The 9,746-nt window shown below is 35.9% G+C and overlaps 1 non-coding gene across 1 annotated transcript; it reads right to left on the bottom strand.

The window, feature by feature from the left end:
• Positions 1 to 2,197: 2,197 nt before the first annotated feature.
• LOC143438685 (U7 small nuclear RNA) lies at positions 2,198 to 2,258 on the bottom strand. The gene has a single exon (XR_013107387.1). It is a non-coding gene; the product is annotated as a U7 small nuclear RNA (small nuclear RNA).
• Positions 2,259 to 9,746: the final 7,488 nt, after the last annotated feature.

Below are 9,746 nucleotides of genomic sequence, written 5' to 3'. Positions count from 1 at the left end.
ATTATTATTTCTTTGTTTTGTGTATTTGGTGTTTGGATTATTATGTAACAGGAGGAACTTCTTTTCTGATCTAGTCTATTTGGAGTTCTGTAGTCTTCTTGTATGTTCATAGGCTTTTTTTTTCTTTAGGTTAGGAAAGTTTTCTTCTATAACTTTGTTGAAGAGATTTACTGGCCCTTTAACTTGGGAATCTTTGCTCTCTTCTATATGTATTATTCTTAGGTTTGTTCTTGTTATTGTGTCCTGGATTTCCTGGATGTTTTGGTTTAGGAGCTTTTGCATTTTGTATTTTGCATTTTCTTTGACAGTTGTTTCAATGTTTTCTATGGTATCTTCTGTACCTGAGATTCTCTTTCCTATCTCTTGTATTCTGTTGTTGATGCTTGCATCCATGACTTCTGATATCTTTCCTAGGTTTTTTATCTCCGTGGTCTCCCTTTGTGATTTCTTTGTTTCTACTTCCCTTTTTATGTCCTGGATGGTTTTGTTCAATTCCTTCACCTGTTTGGTTGTGTTTTCTTGCAATTCTTTAAGGGATTTTTGTGTTTCTTCTTTAAAAGCTTCTACTGGTTTACCTGTGTTCTCCTGTATTTCTTTGAGCAAGTTATTTATGTACTTCTTAAAGTCCTCTATCATCAACGTAAGAAGTGAATTTAAATCTGAATTCTGCTTTTTTGGTGTCATGGGGTATTCAGAACTTGCTATGGTGGGAGAACTAGGTTCTGAAGATGCCAATTAACCTTGGTTTCTGTTGTTTATGTTCTTGTGCTTGCCTTTCACTATCTAGTTATCTCTAGTGCTATGTTCATTCACTGTCTCTGATTGGAGCCTGTCTGTCCTATTATCCTGGTTATGTCAGAACCCCTCAGATGCCAGCTGTCTCTGTGATCCTGTGATCCTGAGGTCCTGTGTGTAAGAGCTCCTGGGATTCAGGCTGCTTCTGGGATCTTGAAATCCTGGTGTGACCAAGCTCCTGAGATCCTGTGATCCTATTATCCTATGTTCCTGGGTGTGTTAGAGTTCCTGGGAGTCCAGCCTCCTCTGGGCTTGGGAGGATTGGGTTCAGAGCTGGCGCTCTAGGACTGTTCAGAACGCTGGTGCTGACCAGATGGATCGGTCTTCCATCTTTTATTTGACATTAACACACAGTAAAAATGAAATTTACACTACAAAACATTAGTAACTTTCCATAAAAATTGAAAGAGCAATTTTAAGGACAAGTCTTGGCTAGGTCCAGATTCTTAGAGAACTGGTGTCTTGGAGTGGAGACAACAGGACCAAACTAGACTGACGCCATGACATGTTGCATGGTGTCAGTTTAGGAGACTGCCTAATTTTCTGTGGCCCAGAATTAGTCGAGTCTGAGCAAGTCAGTTACTGGAAAAACCATCATGAGCTGCCTCATCATGTGGGCCTGAGGTAAAATAAACTATCAGGAGGAGGCAGCAACAATTTCTAGGCTCCCAATGGAAAGTCCCTGAAGCCATACCAAGTCCCAGAGACACTCATATTCCTGGAAATAGAGACAATAAAAAATCAAGATAAAGGTCACCTGGTCCTGCCTGGAATTTCCTTAATCAGTTTTAAATTGAGCCTACAAACTCACTCCTCTTTCTCCAACCTGGTGAATGTTAAATCCTTGCATGCTGGCCTTATGCAGAATAAACAGTCTTTGCTTTTGCATAATATTTGAGTTGGGGTATTCTCTTCGGTGATTCTTGGACCCTTACAGCGAAAACAAATGACACAAAGTCAAATCATGAGTCCAAGCTAGTTGCCTATATTCTGCTGGAGATGGATCCCTAGACCACTATCTGTAGGTAGATAGCTCTTGGCTTTGTATTCCGCTTGTTACATCTTTTCAGGTTGCTCTTTCTCTGTATTCTACTTGAAACTGCTTTTCAGATATCTCCCTCTCTCTCTCTCTCTGTCTCTGTCTCTCTCTCTCTGTCTCTCTCTCTCTGCTCTAGATAGCTTTTCCTTGCTATTCTAAAAAAAACTCTCTGGTTGACACAGCTAGCTTTCTGCTTGATACAGTTCTCTCAGGTTGGGAAAGGTCTCTCTGCTAGTAAAAATTCTAAAAGCTCTCTGAATAGCTCATGAGTTTTCTAATCAAAATCAGAAAAGTTGCTATAAAAAAATCTTGGATCTTCTGACCAAGTTAGAAATCCTGTTAGAAAAATTCTAAAAGTAATTCGTGGGTTTTCTGATGAAAATCAGAAAACCAGAAAAAAAAAAATCTAAAAGAGCTATGTTTGCTCTTCAGACAGCGTTCTCTGTATAGCAACTAAAAACCTTTCTAAAAGAGCTCTACCGGCTGTCTAAGCCTTGGGAGTTCTGATCAAGTCAGAACCAAGTCGAAATCCTGTTTGAAAAAATTCTAAAAGAGCTTTGAAAAATTCTAAAAGACATATGTTCTCCCTCCATAGACTTTCAGACTAAGGTCACAGATCCTGTTAGAAAAAAAAAATTCTTGAAGAGATGTGTTTAATCTACAGACAGCTCAGTTCTTGCTAGGGAAAATTTCTATTAAAAAAGAAAAAACTGCTATCAATTGTTTTCTAGCTCATCTCATGCATACCAACGGACCAGTTTTTTATTTACAAATCAATTCCAGGTTTCCTCTTGACCATCCCACCAATCAACATTCCTTGACCTTAGCCCCTTGAATCTTAGAAAGAGACAGCAAGCATAAGCTCACTCAATAAGATATCTGAGTAGGACCCTGCTCCAGAATTATCATTCAGACCATGCCTAGGCCTAAATTGGCTCTGTCCCAGGCTGACCTTGAACTCAGAAATTTGCCTATATTTGTATCTTCCTGTCTTTGTATCTTTCTGACAAGCTGGCTCATAGTGCACCTGCCTCTGTTCCTTTAGATCTGTGACGCTCCTTATACAATTCATATTGCATCCTTATATTTTTGCATAGTTGAGAAATTGTATTTTCAAACTCATCTTTTTAGAGTTCTTTTCCATGGCCTTAAGGGATGTCCTAAAGGTCCTAACATTTACCATTTTGCTAAAGACATAGACATACCCTTGACTCCTGGATCTGAGCTGCTTCTAATTATCAGAGTCATTAACTTTAACAGGGACAGCATTCCTCAGAGGCTGGGGCCATTCCTGTGGCAGGAGCCATGTCATTCCACCCCCACCAAGGCTATGCAGAACCCAGCAGATCAATTTTAACTTTGTTCAGTTTTCAAGACTTTGAAGTCTTAATCCTTTTAGAGATAATGAACGAAAGCAAAACCTATCTGGTTATGTCCTCCTTATTAATATGACCTTGATGGTAAGAACACAGACATGCAGTATTTAATGCTATCTTTATTACTAATTAAGTGTTTGATTATAATTAATATCAATTAAATATTTTGTGTGTTTGCAAAACCTGTTTGATCTTAAGTATACTTTACTCTAAAAAAAAAAAAGTGAGCTACTTTTTAATCTCATTTATGCTTCCTCAAAATAGTATAGGTTAAAGTTCTATCTAAACTCACTTTAGATGCCCAATCAGTTACATGTGTTCTAATGGGGTAAGTAGAACATAATTGATAGTAAAATCTGATTATAGACTATATAAGAGAAACAGTAAAATTCTACTTAATCATAAGCCTTTCATATCTTATAGGATAAATATGTGAACATTTTTCACATATATAGAATAAAGTATTGATGGAAGACTAAACAAAACACAATTTCAGAGGGAAAAAAGTGATACTGATTAGTTACAAATCATAGAATAGAGCTGTGAGGAAAATCACTGTGGTAATGTTGACCAGCATCCACTTGAAACTTGTTCTAAAGAAAGTGGGCAGGCTGAGAGGATGCAGGTCTCTGGTGCAGCATGGCTCACCAAACCCTGAAATCATTAATAAGTCTTCTTATTCTGGCTGCACATTTAACAGACAGCGTTTAGAGAATCATTGAGTATTTCTTGAAGTCCACTTATAGAGGGGAATGTGTTCAAAGTAACTACATTTAGTTTGCTTAGTCAATAATATTGCCATTTTAAAAATGAATTGTATTTTTGAGTGATGCATTAATGTTTCATGAGCTCAGTTGGCAATGATCAGTCTCTCTTGTTCTAATATGCTTGGGGAACTCAGAAATTTTAAAGTGATGAGAGATTATCAGATAGAAAGAGAGAAAGTTTCAAACCAGGCAATCTCCAGACCTCTCTGTTTGTGAGAGCACACTCATTCTAACCACTATTTCATGCCTATAACTGGAGAAGCACAAAGAGTTATTTATATACCAAGTTCCTAGAGCTCATAATACTCTAGAAATATATGAGAGATGTGAATTGGAGATAATATATACTGAGGTTTCAGTTTTTATCATGATGTAACTTTAGTCATCAACTATCTTTCTTAGACTACTAAATGAATTCATTTTGCATTTCAAAATTTGCAAACTGGAATATTCTTTTGTTTTGAATAGATAGAACATTTTATTTTATTATTTAATTAACTCATTTTTTATTTATATCCCAAGTGTTGCTTCCCTTCCTACCCTGCCACCCAGAGTTCTTGAACCCTTCCTCAATTCCCCTTTGCCTCTAAGAGGGTGCTCCCTCTGTTTCCTCCTTCTCTGGGGCATCAAGTCTCTATAGGATTAGACATATCCTGTCCCACTAGAGCCAGACAAGGTGATCAGCCTCTGTTACATATGTGCCAGGGGCCTCAGAACAGCCCATGTATGCTTCTTGGTTGGTGGCTTAGTTTCTGGGAGCTCTGAGGGCTCTAGGTTAGTTGACACTGTTGTTCTTCTTATGGGGTTGCCATCTGCTTCAGTTCCTTCAACCCCTCCCCTAATTCTTACATAGGGGTCCCGACCTCTGTCCAATGTTTGGGTGTAAGTATCTGCATCTGTCTTAGTCAGCTGCTGGTAGAGCCTCTCAGAGGACAACCATGCAAGTTTCCTGTCTGCAAGCAAAACATAGCTTTAGTGATAGTGTCAGGATTTCATGTCTGGCTGTAGGATGGATGCCAAGTTGGGCTGTCACTGGTCAGCCATTCTTAATACATATGGAAACATAAATATCTCACATCAATGACTCAAAGGAGAGAAAGGATTGGACTGAAGACCCATAGTTCTATTATGTTAGATAAAATCCTTTGTATTGAATAAAATAGAGTAAAATGTCCTGAAAATATTTAAAAATAGTTTTCTTCCTTATTTGGTATGTGGTAGAGTTCCAACCATCCTATCACACTAGGAAGCAAAGTGATGGAAGGAAAAGATATACACGAAACATCTAATTTTTTTTCCTGTCACCTGAGAATAGAAATATAATAGGGGCTAACAGGATAATTACTGTTTTCATTTAAACCCCCTTCTTTCCCTCTCTCTTTATAAGAGCTTCTTTTGTTGGGGGGGGGATTCATATGCACATGGAAAGGTTGGGTCTGCTTATCATTTCTGCTTAGACAAGTGATAACATTTTCCAAACAATATTTCTCAGTACTCTGTCTAAGACATTTGATTCAAAGATGGTGTTGTTGAGTTAATCCTTCTATATAAATGAGTCCCTGGATTTTTAGGCATGAATATACTACTTTTACCCAGTTGATATGGAGTACAGATGTGGGATTTAGGATTGTCACATTAACTTTTATGAAAGACAATATAATGTACAGAAAAGCAACGAAGGAAAACCATAGAATCAAAGCCCAGGTAACACTAGGCTGAGGATCAAGCCAGGTTTAATGTTGGACCTGCCTTTACAAATCTTGGGTTACACAAGTCAGACACTTGAATATATTGTTTATGTTAGACAATGCTAACTTTTTGTTTATGATATAAAGTTCCAATGCTAAGGCAGAAATATGCTGTGTATTTGAATTATTTAGAAAGAAATAAAAAATTTAAATCTATGTGCTTTTTTAGAATTATTCTTTCACTGAAGAATGTTTTCAAAAAAGGTTTATAGAGTATGACAAACCTTCTAATATCAAAGGTGTTTATTTTCTGTGTCAACAAGTTGATAAAATCTTGGTACTAAAATTCAGCTTTCACCATTCAATATTATATTACTTTGAAGAGCACAGGCAGGAAATAACAAAATGTTCTTGACATAAATAAATCTCATAAAGCACAAAGGCAAAACAAAAATTTTAAACCCCCTTAATTTTACAGTAGTTTTTTAGTTGAAATTGTATCTCAATATCTAGCTCTACAATTAAAATTGAATTTTCAAAAATATACTCTTATAGTTGTATGATGTTAAGTTTTTTAAAATTTATCTATTTAAATGCCAACCACAGTTTTTTCTAAAACTATCTTGAGAATATTGACATTGCCTCATTTAATAATTTCTAGTTTAAATTTTTCTAAAAAAAAAATCACTTTACCAGTAAGACATTCATAGCCACTTTGTTGACACACCATTTCTTGTCTTTTGACTCAAGAGGTTTTCAGCAGATCTGAAGATCAATAATTCTCTTGTTTTTCAATTTCTGTTGTATAGATTCATTGTCTTTTGTACTGTGTTACCTACAAATATTTACATAGAACATCTAGTATTCACATATGAGAGAAAACATGATATTTGTCTGAGATTGATGTAATTTTTTTTGTATACTCATCTTCATTTGAATACATTTTCATGTAAAGGACATAACTTTATTTTCCTAATGGAAGAAAAATTCCCTTTTGCTTGCACACATGCATGCAGGTGTGCACACATACAAAATTACATTTTTAAACCATTCTTTGCTTATGGATGAGTAGGTTGAGTCTATAGCTTAGTTTACATAATGCTATAATAGATATTTATGTGCAAATATATCTGATCTATTGATTTTAATTATTTTGAGTAAATACGTCGGAATGGTATAGCTGAGTCACATGATAAACCTACTGTTATGTTTTTGAGGCATCTCCATTTTGAATTCCATGATTGCTGAAACATTATATACCATAAGGATTCCTTTTTGTATAAAACTGAGTTTTAAAAATTACTCAATTCTTAGAGTATGTTGGAAGAGGGTGAATTTTATCTTTCTATGCTGAGTATTGAGGACCTCCCTTAGACTCCTGAAACTGTCTGTGTGTCTTCTCTAGCTCTACAGGTCTGTTACTAGATTGAGGGACACCACTTAGTGCACAGAAAGTTTTGTTCCATTAAGAAAAGTCATGTTCTTTAGAGGAAAATGTGTGCAAATGGAGGTGAGCATACGAGGAAAATCAATCCAGTCTCAGACAGATATGTTTTCTCTTACATGTGAGTCCTAGACTTTGTATGTTGTATGCATACTTATGTAATATAGTACAGGAAAACAATGAATATACAACAAAATATAAAACAAGAGAAGTATTCGTCTTTGGAACTGATGAGAGCTTCTAGCATCAAGAGATAAGAAATGGTATGTGGACAGGGTGGGTATGATTCTCTTACTCACAAAGTTATTTTTACTATCTTTAATTTTCAATTAGAAGTGGTAAGGCAAACTACCTACATCTTTAAGTATTAAATTTCTGTTGTATATCATAGACCAAAATGGAATTCCTGTTTCTTTGGGCATTGTCTTGGAGATCAAGCTCTACAGTATCCATATTATTGCTTGGAGTTACAATTTGTGCCATATTTTATCCAGTTCTCATATTTACATGAGAAGCTGTTATTTTATTTGTTCTCCATTTTTTGAAATCTATCAAAGAAAACATAGTTATATCCTAAGATGCCATGTAAAATTTTAAATTATGAAATATGTATTTTATAATTTACTAAATTAATTGTGATACTAATTGAGAATTGTATTAAATATGAAAATTATAGGTGTGGTGGTTTGAATAAAAATAGCTCCTATAGGCCCATAGGGAGTGGCACTATTAGGATATAAGGCCTTGTTGGAGTAGGTGTGGCCCTGTTGGAGGAAGTGTCACTGGGAGCAGGCTTTGAGGTTTCAGATGTTCAAGCCAGGCCAGTGTCACTTTCCCTTCTTACTTTATGAAAAATGGAAGCAGAACTCTAAGCTCTTTCTCCAGCACCATGTCTTCCTGCACAGCACCATACTTGTCACCATGATGATAATGGAGGAAACCTCTGAACTGTAAGCCAGCACCAATTCAATGTTTTCCTTTATAAGAATTGCTCTGGTCATAGTGTCTGTTCACAGCATAGAAATAGATACTAATTAAGACAAAATTCAGTACTTAGGTATTGCTGTCATAGGCAGGGCCATGTAGACTTTGGTACAAACACAGTTGAACAATTTAAGTGAGGCTTAATGGGCCATACTCCCTTTTCTCCAGTTTGGAATGGTAATGAATATATTGGTATACAAGATAAGTTGGTAGACAATATAAGTTGCAAGTATGCTATCTGGTTTTTCATTTTGATTTTAAAGGGGATTACAGAGATTACATGTGTCCTAGAAGAAAGATACTTTACACTTTAAAAAAAAAAAAAAAGGAGACATAGACTATGAAGAATTTTAAAGTAGAACTAAATGAATTTTGCATTATGATATACCTACAATCTTATAGAGGCCAGGGACTGGAATATGGTGGTTTGAATAAAAATGGCCCCTATAGGCCCATAGGAGTGGCACAATTAGGAGGCTTGGCATTGATAGAATAGGTGTGGTCCAGGTAGAAGAAGTGTGTCACTGAGTGAGGGCTTTAGGATTTTATATGCTAAATCCAGACCCCTGTCTCACTCACTCTAACTGCTATCTGCTAATCCGGATACAGAACTCTCAGCTATCTATCCAGCACCATGATGGTCTGCATGCTTCCATGCTTCACACCATGATGATAATGAACTAAACTTCTGAACTATAAGCTAGCCCCTAATTAAATATTGCCTTTATAAGAGTTGCCATCCTCGTAGTGTCTCTTCACAGCAATAAAAACTCTAACTAAGACATCTGGATTTTGGTTACTACTCTTTCTATTTGTTTTCATCATGATATTAAAAAGCAGTTAGGATTCTTCATCAGAAAATTCTAGAAATTCATTTTTATGCGCTAAAAGAAACCATTTGTGAGAAAAGATGGCAGATGTTATGTATTTAGGGTCCCATGTTTAGGTCTCATATAATTGATATGCAGCTAACACATATTTCCAATGAAAGAAACAAAGGGAGGGATGAAAAAAACACATGTACCTATATTGTGAAGCAGAAACCATAATATTCATTAGTGAATATTATCATCCTGCAAGAGAAGTCAGTCCTCCTCTCTATCTCCAGCCAGTCCCGACAACCTCACCACTGAGTCAAGATATGAATACCTAGGAGGTACAAATCATTTAGCCCAATGGAAAAAGTGAAACTAGAAAATAAAGCAAAATAAATTAGGGAAATAACACAGTAGCCACGAATAATATAAAATACCTCAGTGTATTTCTATTCAAGCAAGTGAAAGAACTGTATGACAAGAACTTCACATCCCCAAAGAAAGAAATTGAAGAGGATATCAGAAGATGGAAATATCTCCCACGGATTGGTAGTTATAAAAGCATGAAAATGGCCATATTACAAAAAGAATTCACAGATTCAATGCAACTCCCACCAAAATTCCAACCTGATGTTTTACAGCCCTTGAAAAAGCAATTCTCAACTTCATATGGAAAAACAAAATAACCCAGGTTAGCTAAAGCAATCCTGTACAATAAAAGAAATTCTAGAATTATCATCATCCCTGATTTCAAGCTCTACTACAGAGCAATTGTAATAAAAACTGTAGAGAATTGGTATAAAAAGAGACAGATTGATCCATAGAATCAAATAAAAAC

The sequence above is a fragment of the Arvicanthis niloticus genome, chromosome 25, assembly GCF_011762505.2.
Source record: "Arvicanthis niloticus isolate mArvNil1 chromosome 25, mArvNil1.pat.X, whole genome shotgun sequence".
In the NCBI taxonomy this organism is placed as follows: domain Eukaryota; kingdom Metazoa; phylum Chordata; class Mammalia; order Rodentia; family Muridae; genus Arvicanthis; species Arvicanthis niloticus.
Note: the sequence above shows the minus strand (reverse complement) of the source record. Positions and strands in the feature narration are given on the sequence as shown.